The sequence below is a fragment of the Manis pentadactyla genome, chromosome 1 (genome assembly GCF_030020395.1).
Source record: "Manis pentadactyla isolate mManPen7 chromosome 1, mManPen7.hap1, whole genome shotgun sequence".
Classification (NCBI taxonomy): domain Eukaryota; kingdom Metazoa; phylum Chordata; class Mammalia; order Pholidota; family Manidae; genus Manis; species Manis pentadactyla.
This window is the reverse complement of record NC_080019.1, coordinates 100,468,148-100,492,494: the sequence shown is the minus strand read 5'-3', so window position 1 is coordinate 100,492,494 and position 24,347 is coordinate 100,468,148. Positions and strand designations below refer to the sequence as shown.

The window sequence follows — 24,347 nt, the reverse complement described above, 5'->3', positions numbered from 1 at the left end:
ACATAGGTAAATCCTTTCAGGGTATCAGTAGAGGAAGGGTTTTGAAATTTTCTTGTTTAGGAAATTTTTTTACTCAGTTTACATCTTTTGGCAGGTGTTGAAGTAAAAACCAGCCTGGGTTGAGATTCAGCACAGGAAATCATATCTCATGCAGAGAATGCCCCTGACTTCTCATGCCCCAAATTCCAAATACTCTATTAAAGAATGGAGGGTAGGAATATTCCTCACTAAAACATAAGTTATTATAATAAACAATTAGCTTTACATCTAGTGAGAACAACTCCACAGGGCAAGTTCCTGACTGGAGGAGGCATCTTTACAGAAAAGAAATACCGCTGCAACACCTCATCAGAGGGCCTTTTCACGGATCCGAAAATCATCGGATCTATATTGGATGTTTTGTATAGTAGTAAATACTAGAGGATTTGACCACAGGGAAGCAAGAGAGTTTTGTTTTACTTGGCATTACTTTTTTTTGAAAAAGAAAAACAAATATGAAGAACATATTCGGTCACAAAATATCACATTTTAAAATTACTTGTTCACTTTATTACACACATTTATACAATCTAGTGCTATCCTTCTAAAATTGATATTCTGGAGTAATTTATGATTTTTTTAAAGGAATTTTACTTTAGGAATGAGAAATACTGACTTTTCTAAATATTAGAATGTTTATTAAACTCTGAGTCTTTGATAAACCTCTAGGTCTTTTTCATGTAAAGTAATGTCAAATCAGAATTTTCATTTGTTACTAGCACTTTATGCAGGGCTTTAATACTTATGCTAGATAAATTTTTCTCTTTCTAGCTTTGGGATATTATGCCACAGGTTTGAGATAAAATTTTGGATCTTAATTCTCTCATTTTAGATATCCTTCCCAGGTCTTCTACTTTAGACAAACAAATAAAACTCTTAATTCCCAAGAGTCATATGTTTTAGATGATAAAGCCAAAATTGCTGTTATAAAATTATTATAATATAACACATACATGTATGTAAATATAGTAAAAAATATCCTAAAGGGTGTGAACAGATAAAAATGATAACTTTTGAGGAGTCAAGAAAGGTACCTTGATTAGGTAGAGTGTAAGGTGTGTTGGGGTGTTAGAGATTTTATCCTTATCTCTAATGTTCTAGTTTTTTACATGAAAAGGTTATTCAGGATATTTGTGTAATAAAAAAAAATTTAAAGAAATCAGTATAATATGACCACCTTCCCGTGCCCCTATTGATCAAGCTTTAATAATTTTCTGACAGAAGAAACCGAGTTAGTGTAAAAAAAGAAATAAAGGGGATAAGAACTGCAAATTTCAAATTAAACATAAATTAGTCACAGGAATGGAAGTACAGCATAGAGAACATAACCAGTAATATTTTAATATCTTGGAGTAACAAGGAGGGTAACTACACTTACCATGGTGAGCATTAGTAGTGTATATAATTATTGAGTCACTATGTTGTATGTCTGAAACAATATATTGCATATCAACTATGTTTCAATACAAAAATGAAAGTACACATTAAAAAATAATAATTGATAAAAAGTGGACATCAATTTTGAGAATGAGTCTTTTTTCAGTGTGTTTTAGTGTGTTCATATTCTTACTCTCCCCCAAAACTATAATTAAAGTACTATAAGTTATTAGAAACATGCACACATACAGACATTCAAAAGCAAACCAAACTTCCTCTGTACTTTGAGTTAGATGGTCTTGGGAAGAATATGCTCAGTATTGAAACTTAATAGCCTGTCACCTTGCCTGATACTCATATCTTCATCTATAAAATAGGATAATAATGACTGCCATGAGTACTATGCCGTGACTTAGATTGCTAATGATTGAGATTATATGTAGAATTAAACAACAGGTAATTTTATTTCATCAAATAATGGAGATCATAAAGTGAGAATTCATGATAACAGCAGTAGACAGCATGGGAATTCAGAGGGGGAGGGGAATCCATTTGGCCTAGAGTGATAGGGAACGTTTGAGATAAAAACTGAGCATTGAGTGCATGGAGAAGAAGGTGGGAAATCCAAAGGTGGAGTAGTTTGGATGTGGACAGTGTCTGATCTTCAGTATTTAGATCTGTCAGGCTAGAGAATAAGATTGTCAAAAGGAAATAAAGTTGGAAAACAAACCTAAACTCCCCTTTTAATTATTTTGGATAGCAAAGTGTTCACCTTCTTGATTTACAAAGCAATACACTTCTGGGCAGGCTGAGACATAATAGGCAGTGTTCACACAGTAGTTAAGCAAACTTATTAACAGTTAAAAAAATCAATCATTTATAGAGTGGTACCAAATACAAAGTAATTGTTTTGACTTCCTTTTTCTTTTATGCACTTTCAGCATATACTAGATTTACAGACTGTTTGGGAATTGTGTAACTGATGGTTCTCATATCTGGCAGTACATTAGTATCACTTAACAAGCATTTCAAAACACCCATGCTTTGGTCCTTCCCTTAAAGGACTGATTTAATTGGTCTGGAGTAAGGCCTGGGAACCAAACATTATAAAAGCACCATAAGTGATTCTAATGTGTAGACAAAGCTGACATCCCCTGAGGTAGTTAATGCTCTAATCATCTATGGATCTTGTTAAAATGCAGATGCTGATTCAGAAGATCTAGAGCTGGGGTGCAGAGATTCTATGTTTCTAACTAAGCCCAAGGCAGTTCTGATACTGATGGCCTGGGAACTATACTGTGAGTAGCAAGATGTAGATAGTCCACTGTTGAAATGTAAATATCACATGGATCACAAATGTCATCATTTGGCTCAACTTCTCAGTTGTTTGGCCAAAGCAGACCAATTCAGTCCAAATGGATTAAATTAATAGTCTAAATACATATATAATATATTGTGTAATTACATTATATTTTAATTTTTACTGAAACCTCTGAAAATAAATCACCAATATTTCCCATAATATTCACTCAATGTAGTTAAATATTTTAAGACAATTTTAGTATTATCTGTTATGAGAAATTGCTAATTTCTGTAAAACATGAAGGACGCCTTAGTTCCTTTTGGATGGAATACATCTGATATAGGATAAAACTGGGTTAAATTGCCATATCAGACACTCATGCTGAAGCTGTCACAAGTGATTTTTTTTCCATCAAGATTCTTCCCAACAGAGTTAAAAACCAGAAATGTCAATATTACATTAAAATGTTATTATCAAGTATACTTCATGTGAAGAAACTATTTCTTCAAAAATTCTGACTTACATCTTCATGTTAGATGCTTACAGAAAGCTCTGCCCTTAGAATTGGAACTCAAGATCACTGCTGGGAATAATGATAAAGTGATTAAGGTTATTCAGTATTATCCCTGTGCTATGCACCAAAGATTTCTTGATTTTTCTACTATAAAGGAATGTCACAAAGAATCACTATGTTTCCTTTTTCCTTTGTAATGTCCTTTCTCTAAATATTTCTGTTGTGTTTATCCCTAAAACTAGTTCCCCAGATGGTCACAGAAGAGCTTAAAAGAATTCACATTATTATCAAATGTATTTTGCACATACAATCTCCCTAAGATGACAAAACAAAAACATAAAGAGCATCCAAATTGATAAGGAAGAAGTTAAACTGTCACTATTTGCAGATGACATGATATATTATACATATAAAACCCTTAAAGACTCCACCAAAAACTATCAGAACTAATACCTGAATACAAAAGTTGCAGGATACAAAATTAATACACAGAAATCTGTTGCATTCCTAAATACTAACAAACTAGAAGAAATAAAAGTCAGGAAAACAAGTCTATTTACAATGGATACAAAAGAAATAAAGTACTTAGGAATAAAGCTAACCAAGGTGGTGAACGACCTATACTCTGAAAACTACAAGACACTCATTAGAGAAATTAAAGAAGATACCAATAAATGGAAATCTATCCTGTGCTCATGGATAGAAAGAATTAATATTGTCAAAATGGCCATCCTGCTTAAAGCAGTTTACAGATTCAATGCAATCCCTGCAAAAATACCAACAGCATTCTTCAACGAACTGGAACGAATAGTTCTAAAATTCCTATAGAACCACAAAAGACCCTGAGTAGGCATAGAAATCCTGAGAAAGAAGAACAAAGTTGGGGGGATTACACTCCCTGGCTTCAAGTTCTACTACAAATATACAGTAATCAAAACAGTTTGGTACTGGTACAAGAATAGACCCATAGATCAATGGAACAGAATAGAGAACCCAGATATTAACCCACACATATATGTATGGTAAATTAATATATGATAAAGGAGCCATGAATATACAATGTGGAAAAGATAGCCTCTTCAACAACTGTTGTTAGTAAAACTGGACAGCTGCATGCAAGAGAATGAAACTGAATTATTGCCTAACTACATACAGAAAAGTAAACTCCAAATGGATCAAAGACCTGAATGTAAGTCATGAAACTATAAAACTCTTACAAGAAAACATAGGCTAAATTCTCTTGAACAATTTTTTCCTGGGCACTTCTCCTGGGACAAGAACAACAAAATAAAAAATGAACAAGTGGGACTGCATCAAACTAAAAAGCTTCTATATATATAGCAAAGGGCACCATCAGCAAAACAAAAAGGCATCCTACTATATGGGAAAATATATTCATAACTGTCTCATCTGATAAGGAGTTAATATTCAAAATATATAAAGAACTCAAACACCTCAACACTCAAAACACAAATAACTCAATTAAAAAATGGGTGGAGTTGAACAGACATTTCTCCAAAGAAGAAATACAAATGGCCAACAGGCACATACATGAAAAGATGATCCACATTGCTAATCATCAGGGAAATGCAAATGAAAACCACAATGAGATATCACCTCACACCAGTTAAAATGGCCACTATCTAAAAGACAAGAAATAACAAATGTTGGTGAGAATGCGGAGAAATTGGAACCTTCCTACACTATTAGTCGGAATGCCAATTGGTGCAACCACTCTGAAAAGCAGTATAGAGATTCTCCAAAAAACTAAAAATAGAAATACCATTCAATCCAGTAATTACACTTCTATGAATTTACCTGAAGAAAATAAAATTCCTGTTTTGGAAAGATATATGCATTGCTATGTTTATTGCTGCACTACTTGAAATTGCCAAGATATGGAAGCAACCTAAGTGTCCATCAATAGATGAATGGATAAAGATGTAGTACATATACACAATGGAATATTATTCAGCCATAAAAAGAAAGAAAAGAAATCCTGTCATTTGCAACAACATGGATGGATCTAGAGGATATTATTCTCAGTGAAATAAGCCAGGCAGAAAAAGACAAATACCACATGATTTCACTAATTTGAGGAATATAAAAACAAAGCAAAACAGAAGGAACAAAACATTAGTAGACTCACAGACACTGAGAACTGATTAGTGGTTACCAAGGGGGAGGGATTGGGGCAGGCAGTGGGGAGGGAGGGGATTAAAGGGGCACAATAATTTGCAATCACAGTATAAGTTGATCACAGGGAAGGTAGTATAACATGAAGTATATAGTCAATGATTTTGTAACATCTTTCTACATTGATAGATATTAACAGCACTAGAGAATGTGAGGATTTAATGGTATGGGTAACTGTTGAACCACTGTATTGCACATTTGAAAACAAAATAAGATTATATATCAATGATACTTTAATTAAAAAAAAACACCCTGAGACAATAACCCACTTTTGTCCCAAACAACCAAATTGTTTCATATTATTTTTCTTAGAGTGTACAACTAAAATTAATATTTTTTCCCATTTGCCTTTAATATACAATTCTCAGATACCTGTTGATTGGAAATAAATGTTCCTGGTTGCTTTATGTTGGAGATTAGATTGTCAAAGTATTAGATTTGGAGGAAATATTGAAGGGTGTAGTAAGGATTCCACTAGATTTTCTATGTGGCTTTATTTGAACACTGTTCTACTATACCACAATCACTCTGACACACTATCATATTTGAACACTTCTGATTTTTCATTTGTAATTCTGTAGTGCCTGATTCAATGAAGTTCTTAAGGTGAAAGATTCTGTTGTATTAAGCATTATCTGGCATATATCAATATTCTATAAATGTTCTTTCTATGAATGAATGAATGTATGGTTTGAGAGTCATCCGCAGTATTCAGTCTTCTTATCTACCCATATTCATCAATGGGATTTCTTAGAATTGAGCTCTGACCACACTTCTCTCTCTTTACCTTGCAAAGACTCTTAAAATTTGTTTTTGACCATTTATAAATAGCTTTAAAAATCCTGGGCACAGAATAATTTCTAAGTGTGAAAATAAATCTGAATTTTGTCTGCAGTAAATATTCAGTGGTTACCTGTTTGGGATCTTATTCATTTTTCTTCTTTACTCATAAAAAATAACTCCCAGGTTTTCCTTTAAGGGATTTTATCTCTTTCATCTTAGAGAATCCATGCATTTTATATGGGATTGATAAACACCACTTCTCTCAAATCCAAGGTAGACTCCATTTGACATATCTCACCTCCATTTGCCATATGATTAGACCAGGTAATCTCTTCTCTTGTATATGGCTTTCTCAGAAATGAATGAGTTCAGATGTGACACATTCAGCATGAAGTTCAACATATAGGTCAGGCATCCTGGGACAGAGATGCTTTCTTGCTCTGGAACTCTTAAAGTGTGGGTGTGAGCCATTTTGCAGTAGATATTTTGCTCTCATAAATGACGACACACTAAAGATAAAATCAATGTACAGGACAGAACTGAAGGACTTGCAGAAAACAGGAGTTGGAGCCATGATCAAACTGTGCCTGAAGTCCTCCCTGCCTCTGGACTTTTCAGTTATGTGATCCAATAATCTCATTTTATTGTTTAAGCATTTTGAGTTGCACAATTCTATTGCTTGTAAATGAAATCACCCTGACACGCACATACTTTAAAACTGGTATGCAGGAGGAAGTCACCAAGTGCAGCTCAAACTCAGCATATACTCTTCAAAAAGATCTACTGTCCTCTAAATGATAAAATGTTTTAATCTATATTTCATCAAGGGTCAGGAAAATTCATGTAGTTCTTCCTTATAACATTTATTGGATTGGAGCAATTATAGTCTATCAAGATTCTAATGAATTTAGGGATTTGTCATACTTTTAGTTTATTTTTATTGCAAATATTAAAGGTTTATCAAACTGCCCGTGCAGTCATGATACATCTGACAGTGCTAGAGAGGTTGAAGATGATGCCTTCTTGAATGGTTTCCTCAAAATCCCCTATTGGTGACCCTTCCCTAACTTTTTACCCAATCCCTGGCCTCTGCTTTTTCAGTCTGTCCTTTTCTTGGTATATAGCCCCTCTGGTAGCTTGGTGCTCAGTTAGTAGGAAATGAATGCATGCTGTTAACTTGCAGATACTATTGTTTCCTACTTTCTGCCCTGATTGTAAAAAAAAACTTACCTGTGCTCCAGCCCAGACATTCATCCAGGAATAGAGGTAGCCTTTCTCAGCAAAAACCACCTACGTCACAAAAAGACAAACAGGTTGGTGATGTGTATTTTCAAAATAATGACAGTACTAGCAAAGAACAAAGCTCAAAAGACTTCTTATATTGTTCTGAGGAGAGGATAATATAGGCTTTCATAGAAAAAGAAATTCATTGGTCTGTGTAAAATAAGGATCAAAGTGAAAAAAGATGATTCTAGAGATGTGGCTGGGGCCTGATCATGGAGGGTCTTTCCAGCCATGCTAAGGAATCTTGTCCTTATAGACAATGCCCATGAGCAGGGTGAGGAATGGATTAGAGGGTGGGATACTGAAGGAAGAGAAGCCCAGTAATGACTATTGCCAAAATTCAGAGGAAGGATGAGGAGGAGGAGGACTTGACCTAAGCTAATAGCAGTAGAAGTAGAGAGATGTGGACAGATATAAAAGATTTTAAGGAAAGAAAAATCAATATGACTTGGGAGAATAAAAAGTCAAGGTCAGCTCATTGGAGCAATTGAATGGATGGTGTGGCATTCACTGAAACAGCACAGGAGAAAGAAAATTTGATACTAGAAGAACAGTTTGGTTCTAGACATAAACTATTTGATGGGCAAGTGAGATGGGAAGTTTGGGATATCTAGTAGGAAACCGAGTATGCGGACTAAATTCAGGAGAAAAAAATAGGCTGATTTTTCAGCTACCATCTGTCTACCTGCACAGCCCTAAAAATTAGAGTAGACATCCTTGACACTTTCCTCTCCTTCAGGCATAGCTAATCTAATAATGAAATTGTACTGTATCGAACTAAAATCCCTCAGATTTGTCCACTTCTCCTCTCCACAGACAGTATTCTAATCTAAACTGCATGGATGATTGCAATAGCCTAGTAAAGTGCCCTTCACATCCACTGTGCGCATATTTGTTTGATATATGTGTTCCTCGTTAATTATTAAGTCCCATGAGAGTTTTTTGCTCACAGTAGTAATCCCAGTGTTTGCCACACAGAAGATGCTCTATGAATATTTGTTAAATAAGAAAATGACAGCGGTATGGAGTGTTGGGTATCTCCATATAGATAGTAAGTAATTCAAGCCACAATAGTAGATGATATCATTAGGCAAAAAAAATGAAAAAAAAATGTAGATAAAGAAGAGAAAGTTGTCTAATAGAAAACCTGAGGAAAATCACCATTTAAGGCAGGCTGATAGGACACACAAAGCTAAGAAGGCCATACAGAGAAGTAGGAGGAAAACCAAGAGAGTCCAGCATTATGGAAGCCTAGTGAGGGGGAGTTTCAAGAACGAAAAAATGGTCAACACAGGGATGTCAAGCAGGAACTGGAAAGTGCTCATTGCACTTAGCAATAAAGATTTCACTGATGTCATTGATGAGGAGGTGGATGTTAATGATAACAATCAACCTAACAATTGAACACTTACTACGTGCCATGCACTACTCTAAATACTTTACATATATTACCACACGTAGTATTTGAAATAGCCCACAAAGTAGATTCTGTTACTAGCCCTACCTACAGGGGAGGAAGCTGAGACATAGAAACTGTTTCAGTGGAGTAGCTGAGACTGATCCCAGATTGGGCAGGTTGGGTTGAAGAAAAAGTGGGAGAGAAAGGGAAACAGAGAGTTAAAACACATACTGCAACAAGTTTGACTGTTAAGGAGTGGAGGTTGTGGTTGTGGAAAGGAGAGTGTGGTTGAGGCAGGGGATTTTAAGGTAGATGAGACTTGTATTAGTTTAAATACTCATGGGAAGGGGCCAATAGAGAGGGGTGATTTAAAAATGTAAGAGAGAGAAGATATTCTCAAATTACTAAGAATCCCAAATCACTTTAGTGCATTCCAAGACAAGTTATATGGTGAGAGAGACAATCCACAGTAGGCTCTGAGCATCCCTACACTTTTGATGTCTGATAAATGTTTACTCAAGCCAGGTTTCAGGGCTGTGTTTGTATGGAGGGATGAGCTAACATCTCCCCTGAGAAAACAAGCAGGCTTGTTTCCAGTAACTATAAAGGCGGTGGATTCCCCAAGCTCAGTGTTTCCGTAGTTTAATACAACCAATTGCATGTGCAGGCATCAGTAATAAGCCCTTGTGTCACAGCTGTGGGATTTGGGGGGACATGAATTGACACAAACAAATAAAGTTTGTGCTTTTTGTGCCAGGAGTAATAAAGTCCTTTGTTTCTGACCCAGGAGTCTCATGTCTTCTGTCAGCAACCATAAACCTGTAACAGGCTAACTTGTTAACATAAAAGCAGGGTAAATTCCCAGAGCCTGCACAATTATTGAGAGTAAAAAGAATAGAAACCACACACATAATCATCTGTTATCCTGGGTTAGAGAGAGCATGCTCATTGCAGAGTGGAAAAGGACCTTAGGATCCACAGAGGATGTTCCCGTCTTCTCCCTGTTCCACTTACGTGTGCCGATTGCTTGTAGGCTTGGCATTATTAGTAAAGCATGAAATTGGGTAGATCTCTTACTTGCCCAAGCCTGCTTTGACAGTCTTTTCCTTTGTATTGGCTCATAAGGTAGAAAGAAAAATATGTCATGCTAGTGAGCCATCATGTGATTCTAAAGAACAGTGAGGAAACAAATACCCAAGCCCTGGAACCAACTATTTTACTATCTTGTTAGCTCTTTGAGGACAGAGATAGTATGTATTTCCTTATCACTGTGTTTTCAGTACCTAAGTCAGTGCCTGGCCCATAGCATATTCACAATAAATATTTGTTGAAAAATTGAAAAAAAGTGAATAAATGAGTAATGGATAGCTGAATTTATAGAGGAAGAGGGCTCAGCAAAAAACTGAGAAAAAAGAGTAAGAGGAGGTAGAAAGGAGCAGGACAGTGCAGAACCCTGGTACCTAAGGAAAAGAGCTTTTTAAAGGGGTGTGAACAGAAGTATCAATGCTGCTGAAAATAAAATAAAATGGGGGCTGAACATAATCTGGCAGATATGGAAATTTTAAGGCCTTTCTGTTAAGAGTACAGAATGTGGACAGCAAGTTAGCACTTTAGGGATGTGTACCTCTTTAAAATATTTTTACAAGCCCAGAATAACCTATTCTTTCTTTGGTATGGAAAACAGAGTTGCCAAGGTCATGCTTTCATGGATCTATTTCATGTTTGCCTCATCTATAACATGACCCAATATCACCCCCGAGGACCGCAGGGCAACAAGACTCTGGTACACTGTGGTACAGCATTTCCTGGCAGTCCCTCAGTGTGAGGGAGCACAAAGAAAGAAAATAAAGCAGGTACAAAGAACTGGCTACAAACATCAATTTGACTTGTACTTAATTATACACAGAATAATTTTTGTACTTCATAGGATTAGACACCAATGGCAAAGGCAAGTCAGTAAAATTGAGCCTGAGTAAAAACTCAACTCATACAGTTGATTTTGCTTAGCTCACTTTCTCTACATTCAGGTCAGCTCATAGTTCAAGCATGTTGATTCTCTTCAAATTTTTAAGGAAGAGTCAAATCTTCTGTGGGCTGAGAGCTAAGGATATTATTACCAGGGATGGAAAAGGCATTCACCGTGGGCACTGGGTTAGAGAAACAGAACCCTTAAGCCAAATTCATTCACTGCCCAGGAAAATGAATGGTATGGTCCTTTGAGAGATTTTTAATCTTGTGCATAGTGACTAAGTGGTGAATGGAGACATAACTACCAGAGGGGCCATAGGAGATGGAGGACCAACATATGCCCTGGCAAAAAGGCAGGTAATGAATAATGGTTGGCAGGGCTGGACTAAGGTAAGTGGGCTGATCTAGAAATTATTCAATTTCTAGATCTGGAATTTGGATATTCTAGAGGTTACTGCTTGAAAAGTGCATCTTCTCCCAGGTGTTGCCATACAGGTCAGAATTTACACTGGAGTTCTTTTATAGATAGATAGATGACAGACAGATGAGATGATAGAGATGACTGATGATAGATTAGAAAGATAGATAGATGATAGATAGATGTGTGTGTGTGTGAGAGAGAGAGAGAGAGAGAGAGAGAGAGAGAGAGAGAGAGAGAGAGATGATAGGTAGGTGGTAGATAGATAGAGGGCTTTTAGGCTCTTTCCCACTGACTATATAAGTTAATAGGAAAACTCTTCACATGTCAGATTCAAGGAAAGAGTAAGATCTCCTATTGATGTGAGAGAGGGAGAGACCGACAACTGGGAGCAGTTGACAGAGAAACTAGGAGTGTGGCTGATATGGGCCCTCAGACAGTTCTAGGTCACTGGGCAGCTGGCAGAGCAGAATGAGGATCCAGAAGCTAGAAATTAAGTCTCAGAAAAGGAGCTCAGAAACTAACCTCTCTCCTTTCCATTATCTCTGATTAACCCTACCTCTTTGCAATTAACTTCCTCTCCACCTCTCAACCTAAGTGGTCAAATGAGCTAAAAGGGGCTGGCCGTTCTGTAACGTCCAGAAACCTTACAAGTTATACCATGCATGGGAGTTTGATGGAAACTGTAATAGTGATGAACTGACATTATGACTTTGGAGGGCTCTAGCAATGATTTCATCTGCACAAAACTTTTCTCCTCCTCTCTTTTTTCTAATTAGAGAGCTCCTCTCTTGTGAGCTGGGATGGAGTGAGGACTGCTGCCACCCCTCTGCCTCATGATCATCCCCAATCTATAGGGTGGGCACAGGACCCTGGCTAAGACGTCCTGAGAGCCACAGTGATTAAATCAAGGAAGGGCATGTGACCCAAGCCAGATGAGCAGAATCGTACCAAAGATTTTTGCTCAGTCTGCTAGGAAAGAAGCACCACCTCTGTACAATGCTTCAAGTTGTTCTTTATTGATGTATTGCAAGGATTGAGTTTGCCTTAAATTTTGTAATTATAGTTAAGTTGTGTGTCACTTGTAATGTCACCTCTATTTCTTTTCTAGTAAAAATTTTTATTAAAATTCTAAGAATAACTGATTTATCCAGTTGTGGAATTTTAAAAGACCTTCAAAGATAAAATAAACTCCTACGTACTGAAGGAGTCCCTTCTTCAACATTTTTAACAAATGGCCTTTAGACTCTGATCAAACACTTCCAGCTGCAGAGCGCTCACTGTTTTGTCTTTTTCATGTCTTTCTTCTGCTCCTTCTTCTCCATCCCCTTATCTCTTTGTACTTAGGTAACAATCATATTAAAAAACATTTGGAAGGAAAAAGTCAATAGTCATATATTTTTTCCATCAGAGAAAGTATTTAAAACATTACAAATATTATAAACAAAATAGTACAAATAAAACCCAACTTCTTGCTAACTTATTTATTTAGTAAAATTGATACCTTTCTTGAATTCACACTTTTTTATTTTCAAGAGTAAACATTTACATTTGTTTATAATTTATACTTCTTTTCTTGGCAAAACATCTATTTAATTTTTGCCTATTATGAAATTGCATTCCCCTGTTCTTTCTCTGCACTTTTCCTTGTCTAATGTTTACCAAAACAGTCACTATGTGTCATATTTGTCATAAAGTATCACACTAAAAACAAAATCTTTTCCTTTTATAACTTTTTCTCTTTGCCAAAAGCTTTCAAACAAATTTCTAAGAAAGATCGATTTACAATGTACCTTTAGACTATCCAAGATTGAAGCATTTAATTATAAATCCATTAAAATAATTGTATTCCCTTTTAATGTAGTCACTTAACCTGTAGTTAAATGTGACTTCTATTACTATAAAAGAGCTCACATATAATCTGATGTAATATTGCTTAAAATTGTCTCAGAAACATTAGAAACTTGTAAATTAAGTATAAATGTGCTGAATTCAAACCCTGAAGTTACTATTCACAGAAATTGGTGCACTGATTATATTTGAAAGCCCTGACTAGAACAAAACACTATTCCCCTTTCACATTTCTTGTGTTAATCATAGCCAAATAAACCAGAACTGGGAGAATATAATCTAGGGACCATTCCTTCTTAAGATTAAGGATCATCTAAAACATTTTGTCCTCCAGAAAGTATTTCCTAGAAAATTACCTGTTGATGACTTAATGTACTGTATATACAGCAAAGCAAATGAACAATGTTAAACCTGAAAATAAAAGCTTTGTCGTCCATGATTAGCTTTTATCTCTAGACCAAACCATTGAAACTTTTTGTTTTTTGAATGTCTCAATACCATAAGACCTAGGCTATTTTTCAATCTGACTTCAAACTTCCATTGGTTTATTTTCTCATTCCTCTTGAGTACCTCCTCTTCCTTTTACTGAGGCTCCAGACTGTCATTTGATAATTTCTCATTTCCTAGAGAGTTCCCATACCTCTTCCCACCCAGCCAGGGTGTCATGCTGTCCCCAGGGGCTCTCCAGGGTCCTTTCTCCCAGTCCCCTCCCACATCAGCTATGCCAATTCTGAATGACATCCACCATCCACCAGGGCCAACTTATCCATTAGGCACAGTGCCCAGGACCCATGATACTTTCAGAAGCCCACATAAATGTTTTAGTATGTTAGCATTTTAGGTTGAAGAAAATATTTTAATATACATAATATATTCACCTTTATTTCATTACAATCATAAAATACACATTTTAATTTTTTTAAAGGATGAAAGGGCCCATTAAGGCAAAAATGCCAAGGGTCCACAGAAAATCATAATGTGCACCTTAGTCTGCTTTACTTAGTGTGCTTTACCTCCAAAGATGCCAACAAGAATGACATTACTGAAGAACCCTCACAACCCAGTCAGCTCATATTCATTCCCTGCTAAATTCTACAATGACAGTCTAAGCTTTTTATATCACACACACACACACACACACACAATCAAAGACAACTTCATGGGCATGTAACTAGCACAGTGGTACAGGGCCCTGGGCTCAGAAGGGTCTGGTGCTTAGGGTTTAATGCTCTATGTTCACCATCTTAAAATGTGTAATAAATTTTATCTTGGCATTTATGTTTTGCAAGTGAAATCAGGTGGGACAACGCAGCATGAATCAGGGACCTGAAGCCTAAGATCACACACATCTTTCCACCTCCCTTCCTCTCTGGGATGGCTCTTTTCAGCTGCCTAGCATCCCGCGTCCCTGCCTGTACCCAGTAACCACTGCAGTTCTCTGCTGCCCTTACCCCTCTGTGGAAGCCTGAGAACAGACCGAGAGAGTCAGGTTTTGGTGATCAGCTCCCATATTATCTTAGCAGGTAATAGCCAAAGCTGGCCCCATGCAGGCTGGCAGAGACAGTGCATTTAGAGGGTGACTCTGCAGGGGTGAGCCTCCCACCCAACTCTGATATAATACTGAGTCTGGGCACAGAGTATCCTTGGATTCATTCGTCCATCGTGGGTAGGTGTGTGAGCTGATAGGAAGGAGAGACTGATTTCCCTGCTCCAGCCAGGGCACTGTGTCGGTGCTCAGGCAAGCCCTGCTGAGCTGCCAAGTGGGAGTTCCAGACCCCAGTGAGTATCTGTCCTTCCCCAAGTATCCCCAAGCCCAAGGAACACAACAGCAATAAAAAAAAAGACCATAGCAGGATGAGAGAGAAACCATTAAAGGATGTTTTAGTATCTATAACAACACTTTTTTCCTGCTTTTGGAACAAAGGCCACACATTTTCATTTTTGCACTGGGCCATGGGGATCATGTAGGTTGCCTTGCATATGCTTCTCAGGTTCTAAGAGCTGTACCCCACCCCCTTCTTATTTCAGACCTTGAGCTGGCTGATGAGAACTACTTTGAGTTCTCCCTTTCTATCACAAAATACCCTTATTTTCACTCCTCTTTCTCTTCTGTCCATGGGTTCTAAAGTCAATTTCTCTACATGATGTCCTCAATCTGATTTCATTTCCATCCTTGGAGTTTCATAACACTGTTATTCCCTTCATCGTAACTCTTCTTCTCTCCCTTGTGATTGGTTATTTTTCCCTGTGTCTTCCACATTCCAACCCCTCTCCCCACCATCCTGCTACTCCTCCAAATCCAAAAGCCAGTGGTCCAGCAATTACTGTCTCTGCTTCAGTGCCATCCTCTCCTCTGGCCGTTTAGCCATTTCATTCATCATGCTGATAAAACTGCCTCATCAAAGGTTACCTGAGATTGCCTAATAGCAAAAGAAAAGAGCATGTCATGGCCTAATACTTTGGACCTTTCTGTAGATGTCAACAGTATTGACAAATCCCTCTCAGTTCTATCTCCTACTTTGGATTCACTGTCTTGACACTTTAATGATTTTCTCTCGCTTCCTTGAAGGCTTCTTCCAAGTCCTGGGTATTTTCCATTCTCTATCCTATCACTTAACAAATGTAAGTTAAACAGAATGCCCAGCAGAGATCTTAACATATCTGAAGCTGGAAGACTCCGTTTTCTGGACCCACAAGTAGTGCATGCTTTTGCAGGAGGAGACTGGAATTCTCTATTGGGATTCATGTTGCCTTTTTCCTAAGAGATTTCTTTGGTATACTCTTTTATTTAAGGAGAAGTCCTTCTGGAATATCAAAAGCAGCAAAGTAACTTAAATACAGATATTTAAGACTAACAGAGAAATGTTCAATTTAGCCATATAAATTAGATGTATTGACAGAACTATACTTCTGCTATTCCATCAAAAAAATTATTCCCTGTGTAGGAGAATTTCATGACCTGATGTCTGAACGTTATTGGTTGTTTCCTGAAAGTTATCAGTATATTGGAAATTTCCAAAATTTTCAGTGTCTTTCTAAATGCCTACAAGATGGAGTGCCAACTCCTGACATGTGGCTCCAGGTCAGCTCTTCTCTGCCTGGACCCTCCTTTCTAAACTTACATTTCATTAGTTTGCTTAATGTTCCAAGGCCCTAATCAAACTGTATCAATCAGTAGTACAGAGGCTTTTTGCTAACTCCATGTACTGGTTCATTCCAATCCCTGTATCCATTTTCTGCAAGTTGAAATGTTACCACCCTTCAGGTCCCACATGCAATTACTCATCTTCTGTAAAGATTTCCTTGGTTCTTCCAACTGGAAATGATTTAGCTCTCAGGAAAACTGGTGCAGCATTTTCTTCTTTCCTTCTCTCTTACAAACATTCTACCTTGCCTTATAGTTTTATAAATACATTTGTGTTTTCCATTCAAATATAAAGTTATTAAGGGTAGGAAACATGATTTTTTAAAAATAATTATCATTTGCATTAATGACTTATAAAGCAATTTGGCATTTGTGTAATTCCTGTGAAGTGAATGAAAAATTTATCATCAGTCTCACTTGAGACATATATGGAAATTGAACTGAAATAGGTTAAGTAATTTGACAAAGGTCTGACAAAAACTAAATGGCAAAGCCAGGATTCAAACACATAGTTTTTGTTGTTAACTCTAGTGCTCTTTCTCCTTCATACTATACTGCCTACAATCATGTTAATGTGATCTAAAGGTGTATGACCCCTGGCACTTGGCATAGTATCTTGGGCATAGTAAATGCCAAGATAAATTTATTAATTAAATTAATGAATGACAACATACACAAATATAAACAAGATAACTTGCTTAATATAAAAGAGATGTAAGACAACAATTCACCTATCAAGAGATAAATCTTCAGGCCAAAAGTCATTGATGCCAAGAGTATAGTTGACCAATATTAGAAACATTCTAAATGTCATGGAATGGATTTAGATTTGAGACATTCATTTTAGAGAATGGATCTGACTCAAAAAGGAACTCTGTTAGCACCTGATATGACAGCACAGGGAAAACACATTTCCAGGTTTATCATTTAAGAGTTTTTGACTGCAGGCAAATAAGACATAGATGAGATTCTCAGTGAGAATTGAACAAGCAGGAGAAATCTGTAGGGGCTGGAGCACTTTAGTAAAGAAAACATGCATTCTGGCCCTTATGCTCTTTCTTCCACTAGTGTTCTGAATGTGATTCTGTGGATTCACAAAGGAAGCACAAATGAAAGAGATGGAAAAGTACAGGCTAGTAACATTCAAAGGGAAGCAAATGCTGTCTGGATTCAGGCTGATAACACTGAATTTCTCTAGGGACAGATTCTCTTGCAATTCACATTTGATGCTCAAGAGGCTGTACCAAGAATTATCAGCTATAAGAAGGTGCTCTAATTTAGCTTATGAAGCAGTTATTGCTCTGGTTGAATGGACATTGATTGGAAATTGGAAGAATGTGCTGTAGTTGGACAGGTTTTTATAATGCATGCCTCAAAAATGGAAAGTTTAACTCAAAATACAAACTTTATTTAGAGGTAGACAATTTATAGGAGTGCACCTATTTATGAAGAACCTGGCATTTGCTATTGCAAATTACATAATGTTGTAGAGGAAATTACATTCTCAGGAAAGATAAAAACACAGAAGAAACTGCTTTACAGAAAAGGAACATATGGAAGAGAAGGATTTAGAAGTATTTAAAAAGTATAATAGAAGATTTATTTTATAGTTAATATCCTAGTCTTTAGAAATATCTAAATAAGCATAAAATATTTAAAGTTTAAAACATTTAATCAGCAAATAATGGAGGAAAAAGATATCACTTTGATCTTAGAAGAAAATAAAATAATACAAAATTATCTATTTAATAAATGAACGCTAATAAATCAAATAAAAACATGTTCAAAGAACACTTATTTACATGCTTTAAAATGGTTAAGTCAAATTGGTAAATCAATCCTATATAATTCTATAAAGCAGGTTTAAAAAATAAGTTTCATTTAAATATGCTGGCATGAAAATATGTCTATGTTATAAAGCTAAGTGATAGAGAATGGAAGTTCCTGTGCAATTTACATGGTATGATAGGGATGTATACATCTATGTACATACACACTTGTGCAAAAGTTTGAAATCTATGAATACATATACAGATATATTTATGCAGATGCATATATATATGTATGTGTACATATTTATATACATGTGGATATATATATTTATATATTAAATATTCACATAAAACTGACCAGTGGTCAAGTCTAGGTAAAGAAAAGGGTAAGCACAAAGGGTTGAAAGGGTTACTAAAGAAAGAATTTAACTTTATTATTTATACATATCAAAATGAGAATGAATTATTTCTATATTTTTTAAATCACATGCATTATGTCTTCAAAACTGGTAACTGAAATCATCAATGGCACCTCGTTACTAATCTGTATCAGAGAGTGAATGTGTTACATATTCTATATGTAATATACTAGCTACACTATGGTTTTTCTAGAGTTTCCTTTTACTTTCTCAGTAACTTAAGACCACGAGTTAGACCTTTGCCTGTATTTCAAAATTGGAAGGAACTTACGGAAAGAAGACCAATATTTACCACATGTACAAGATTTTTCAAAAGTTTGATGTCATCAGAGAACAAATACTCTTTTTTCAAGGCTTAATGTATTCTCAAGTAACTACTACCAACACATGATAGAGTACTTTTACATCTGATCACTATAAAACATATAAGCTTATTTTTTTGGTGGGGGTGACTCTTTACTACTTTTTCAGGCTTTACGCACATATTCTGTAGAAAATAAAAAGGCCAGAAAAGAATCATTACATATAATTCAAAAATAATTACTGTTTCTTCAGTTTGTCTTTTATACCTGAATCACATTTGATCGCTGGCTGGTTGAACATGCTTTTAGCTATTCCACAGACAATAATAATCCTTCTTTCTATCATAAATCTTTTCTGCAAACCATATGGCACATTTAGAAGTTCTGCAGGCTCTAATTAAAAGTGTCCATTCAAATTAAACAAGGTCAAGAGAGAAACTATATTAGATCTACCCAATGTTTTTAGGGATACACATACAGAGCAATGTAACAGACGCATTGTCAGTTAAATCTTTCTGCAATCTTCTTGCTGATTTTTAAAACACAAAAGCGCAGGAAAAAAAGCATATCACTGATTGGCCTTCTAAATGCAGAGAAAACTAAAATGTCAGGGAAGAAAGAGGTAGGTGAGGAAGGCAGCATCTGCTCAATGCTTCCGTTCGCCAGGGCTGTGAAGGAGCCTCAGCTCAAAACAGCTTGCTGTAGATTCAGTGAATATGCCTGTGCTGCTCGTGATAGGACAGGAGGTGGGCACTATGACATACCACCCTGATCCCGCTTTGGGAATGAAGGACTATACCCCAGGTGCCAGCAGTACTGCCAGTACACAGAATTCTGCTGTCACTCCTCTTTGGGAACTGCCTCTGCTAAAGATAGTCTCTTTATTCAAGCATTTGTTCCATTTTGGGGGCGGCTCAAATCCAATGACTGGTGCATGCAAAGTATAACGGACCAGCCCCTGGTCCCAATTTAGCTCAATTGTGAAGGGCCCTCTCAGCTTCAGAACTTCCTCTAAGATCTACTGAAGTTTGTGTGTGACTGCATCACACTCCATTTCCTTCTTCTCCCCATTTGTGTTTCTCTGTCTTCCTTTCTCTGTTGTTGATCCTAAGGGTACCCTAACAAAATTCATACACATTAATCTCCATCTCAGAGTCTACTGCCTGAGAACCTGTCTTGTGACAGTCTGTTTCTAAATCAGGCTTTTTGTGAACATTCAACATATTTCTGAACATGTAACATATTTCTGTGAGGTATTTTATTATTGATATTTTTATTAAAAAATTAATCAAAATCATTTTTATTAACTTTTTTCAAGAAAGAATCAGTGGAAGAAATTATTGGATTTCTTCTGTAGGTAAGGCTCTCATGAGGCAAAATATGTTTATAATAAAGGGAGATAAAAATGTGTCAAGGGCTAGATGTTTATTAAATGCAAGTAAAATTACCTATATTTGAAAACAAATGCTAAGGTCATTAAGGTTGAAGGCCTGCAGTCAAGAACCTGGATAAAGCTCCATAGGCATTGGAATTGAAGGAGATAAGACATAGCAAAGAGTGACAAATTCTTAACGAAGAGATTCATTAAAAACATCTGGAAAAGATTATTTTTAATAGATGTAGTTAAGACACACCCCAAACTATAGATTATTTTGATAGGTTTTTAGAAATACTAATGACAGATAAATTTCTAGCTCACTGAATCAGTAACTGTGTGGAAGACATAAACCATTACTACTTAGTCCCCACCATCAAGAAACTTAAAGAGTAGTTTATCAAAACTTCCCCAAGAAAAGCCTCCCTTGAAGAGGAAACCCAAAACAATTATGAACTGTGAAAATACTTTTAACTAATGATGTGAATTTTTAAAATTGAATGGAATGTCATATAAGGAAAATGTACTTTTCCTCAGTTTCATCCAGTTTTTAATTTATGTTACAAAGAGAAAAGAACTCTATTCTTTTCCTTTTTGAAGTCACCATTATTTTGGCTTACTATGTAAATGCCTAATAATTGTTTCATGTAAAGCAGCAATTACAAAAGTTTAACTATAATCATAATCAACTCTGAGCAAATACATTAAAGATTCTCTCAAAAAATTATTGAAATAAGAATCGTTTTTGTTATAAGTACAAAAATTATAGAATAAGAGTTATTAAAGATATTTGTTTTTAAAATATATTATTTGAAGATAAATTTCAGTACTTCATGCCATTTTCTTTCCTTTTTGAAAAATCTTAAAAGGCTTGACAAATTTAATTGTTTGGAAACACATTTTGAGCCCAGAAAAATAGATTACTTTTAAATATTTTTATATTAAAATGTATGTCTAATATTCTTATGAATAGTTTCATGGAAATTTAATGCACATTTTCCAACTTAAATCACAATGTTATCAAAATGTCATCTCAAAAGTAACATGCTGAATCTTTCTACTGTCAATTTTTGAAAACTTTTGATTGGGAGCAACTTGAGTTACAAAGCTAATGTTTATTTCTTCATAGCGAACTCACAATGTTCAATACTTTAAACATATTTTTTTTCAATTAGAATGGGGAGAAAAGGAGTAATGTAGCAACTAGTCTTAAAACATTTCTAAACATAAAAAGGGAGACATAAATTAGTTTTGATATAGTGAATACAGTTTAACATGCTCATTAACATCTTATCCAAACCTCTCAGAATACTTCATTAAAAACCCTGACACACCCAAAAGGAATGGAGACAATGAGTTTTTTAATACACTAATTTCCTGAAATGTTAGGGACAGCAGAAAGAGTTAATTCACTTTCCTCCACCCGCCCACCCCCAAAAATGAAAGACAAAGAAAATGCCTGCAGACAATTCTTGGGTGGTTTCTAGCTCACTGAGATTCTCTTTCTGATGGTGTTGGAAATACTCATCCTAAAATTTACTTTTTCTTTTAAAATGTAATAGTCAATGCACTCAATGAGAAAATAGAGAAGTGAAGAAGACCAATATTACAGTCTGGAATCCAGGATGAGACCTAAGGAATTATGAGAAATTACTGTCCAGAGGTTATATATTTTCTTGTATCCTTTAGCAGCTTCTATAAACATACACCTTTTTTATAATAAAAGGAGATTTAAATAACCTAGTGTAGCCTATAAGCGAAAAGCTAAAAATTCATTTAATGCAAAAGCCATTGTGTATTAGCCAGTACTCAGATTTCCATTGAAGATGATATAGTAGAATCTTCTCTCCCAAAGAAAAAGTAGAAATCAGAATTTTAAAACCTACAGTTTATGCAATCTTCTTAATCTAAGGAAATAGGGCCTTACTCTGTACTTATACAAGCTTATCATATGCATAAACATTTAAAAATATTTTTATCATGATAAAAGAAACACATTACCATTGTTGACAAAGTGGATATTGCAGAAAAATTTTTTAAAGTCATTCAATATCCCATAAATCCACTATTGGGAAAGAGTGGTGTATTCTCGGTTAATATTCTCTCGGTTAACATTCTCAGTGTATTTCTTCTAGTCTCACATATTGGATCTGTATCTGTATTTTTAATGAATTTCTCTCCAAGCCTCCATACCTCCATCTATATCCATGGCTGCTTCAATTTCTGCTTTATTTATTTTTCAGTCTCTCTGGACACACATCTATCAAGTAGTCTGTGAACCCCAAGTCATCCTCCCATTTCCTTGCATCTTCCTTAAGGGCATCCTTGCAGGAAAATTTTTCCTTCATTTTCCTTTTCTCAAGGACAGTTTCTTCTTAAAAAAACATTGTGGAGGTTAATTGGCATTATTTCTTTTTTTTTCTCCTTCACTTACTTTTTATCAAGGAAAAAAACCAAGTTCTCCATTTCACGGCAATCATCTGTACCTCAACCTGGCACAGCCCCATCACTAGCAAATTAGAGGTTAACTTCATTTCAATCCTGTTTGTGGATCCAGTGATATCTTCTACATTTCCTTTTTCCTTTTTAATATAGAGTCATAATCATGCTGTATATATCTGTATTCTGCTTTTTTTCCCACTGAATAGTGTGTCATAAATATATTCCCATGTTGTAAATGTATTTTCAAAATTGCTGCTTAATATTCCAATGTGCTATTTATATTTCTAATGAACTTTATTGTCTAAAAGTAAGTTCAGCACTAATAAGAGGAATAGGTCAGAAGCTAGGGAAACAGTAAAAGTGAAGAAGAGGTGGAATAACTATTTAAAAAGAAGCAGACCCAATACTTGGAAAGCAGAATGTCCTGTTATGTTGCTTGATAAAAGTAAATATATGCACGTATATGTAACATTCAAGGATAGGCAAAGTTAAATCAATCCATACACTGCTTTAAGAAGCCAAGAAGGGGTGTTTTTCATTTGTGTTAGATATTTCTTTTATTTCACACCACAAGAGATAATACATGTCAGTTTTTACTTTGTCTGCTAAACCAAATACAATCTGTGCTGATCCATGAGACAAGAAATTCTTTCTCAGCTCTTTGGTTGAGGAAAGAGGCTCCCCTTCCTCAGGGCAGCCCAAGTCCCGGGAGAAACCGTGCTCGTTGGGCCACACAATCGCTCCCATGCAGGATCCCCAAAGGCTCTCTTGCAGGCAGCGTCTCTACCACCCCTTGCCGACCTTGGGACCAGGACGGGCCCTTTGGCCAGACTGGGAACCTTCACATCCAGAGGCTACTTGCCTGTGTCTCTAATAGTCCTGGGCATTCTGTGGCCACGGGGCATGATGCTGTTCTCAAGAGCAACACTGACGTGCCCAGCTGCTCCCCAAGTGCCCAGCGATTTCTCCTCACTTCTTCCTCAGGCTGCTTCCGCCTCGTCTCCCCTTTTAATACTGTCCTGAATTCTCACACTTGAGAGTCCAGTAAAATCCTCTTCAGATGTGTAGGCTTCATAACCAGCAGCATGGCAACTGCTTTATGAGGTAAGTGGGCCCAAATCCCAGGGAGGAAGTGCCCACCAGTAGGTAGGGGAGAGCAGGTGAGATGAACGCATGGGTGGAGAAGCCCTTTCTTCCTTTCTTGATTTTTGAGTCCATGGCCACATGAAATTTATTACTGTCCTTACTATTGGAATGTAATTTTTATTTCCTATAATGTTAATTTAGACAAGTTTCCATCAATTTAAGAAGATTTTGTACATAACCATAAAAAAGCTCTAGAAGACTTAGATATTCTAAATGACTAATTCCTTGAGATGCTGAGATTATCTTGGTATCACTGCAGAATTTTTATAAACCGAGGTACATTAACTGATTGCTCTATCAAACATACATCCCAATCATTCAGAATAGAATTCAAAGACCACAAGTAATTCATTTGACTAATATTTCTTAAGGCACTCAGCAGGCTACCATTTGCACATTGTCAAAGATTTAATGAAAAATTCATAGAAGGCTTGATTACACTGGCAATTTTGCTTACATTGGGCCTTTCTGTACTAACCTACACAAAATAATATTAATAAAACTAGCCTACCTATGTACCATGATTTTCAAAATACAGCCTAGTTTGTTACAAGTGTTCCTGGAATGAGAATTAGCTGATACGATACTGGCAAACAGGGGAATTAGGTCACTGT

At 36.0% G+C, this 24,347-nt stretch overlaps 1 protein-coding gene across 1 annotated transcript in view; it reads right to left on the bottom strand.

Annotated features, from left to right (window-relative positions):
- Positions 1–24,347, bottom strand: part of LOC118918991 (EGF-like and EMI domain-containing protein 1) — a 532,060-nt gene that overhangs the window by 79,942 nt on the left and 427,771 nt on the right.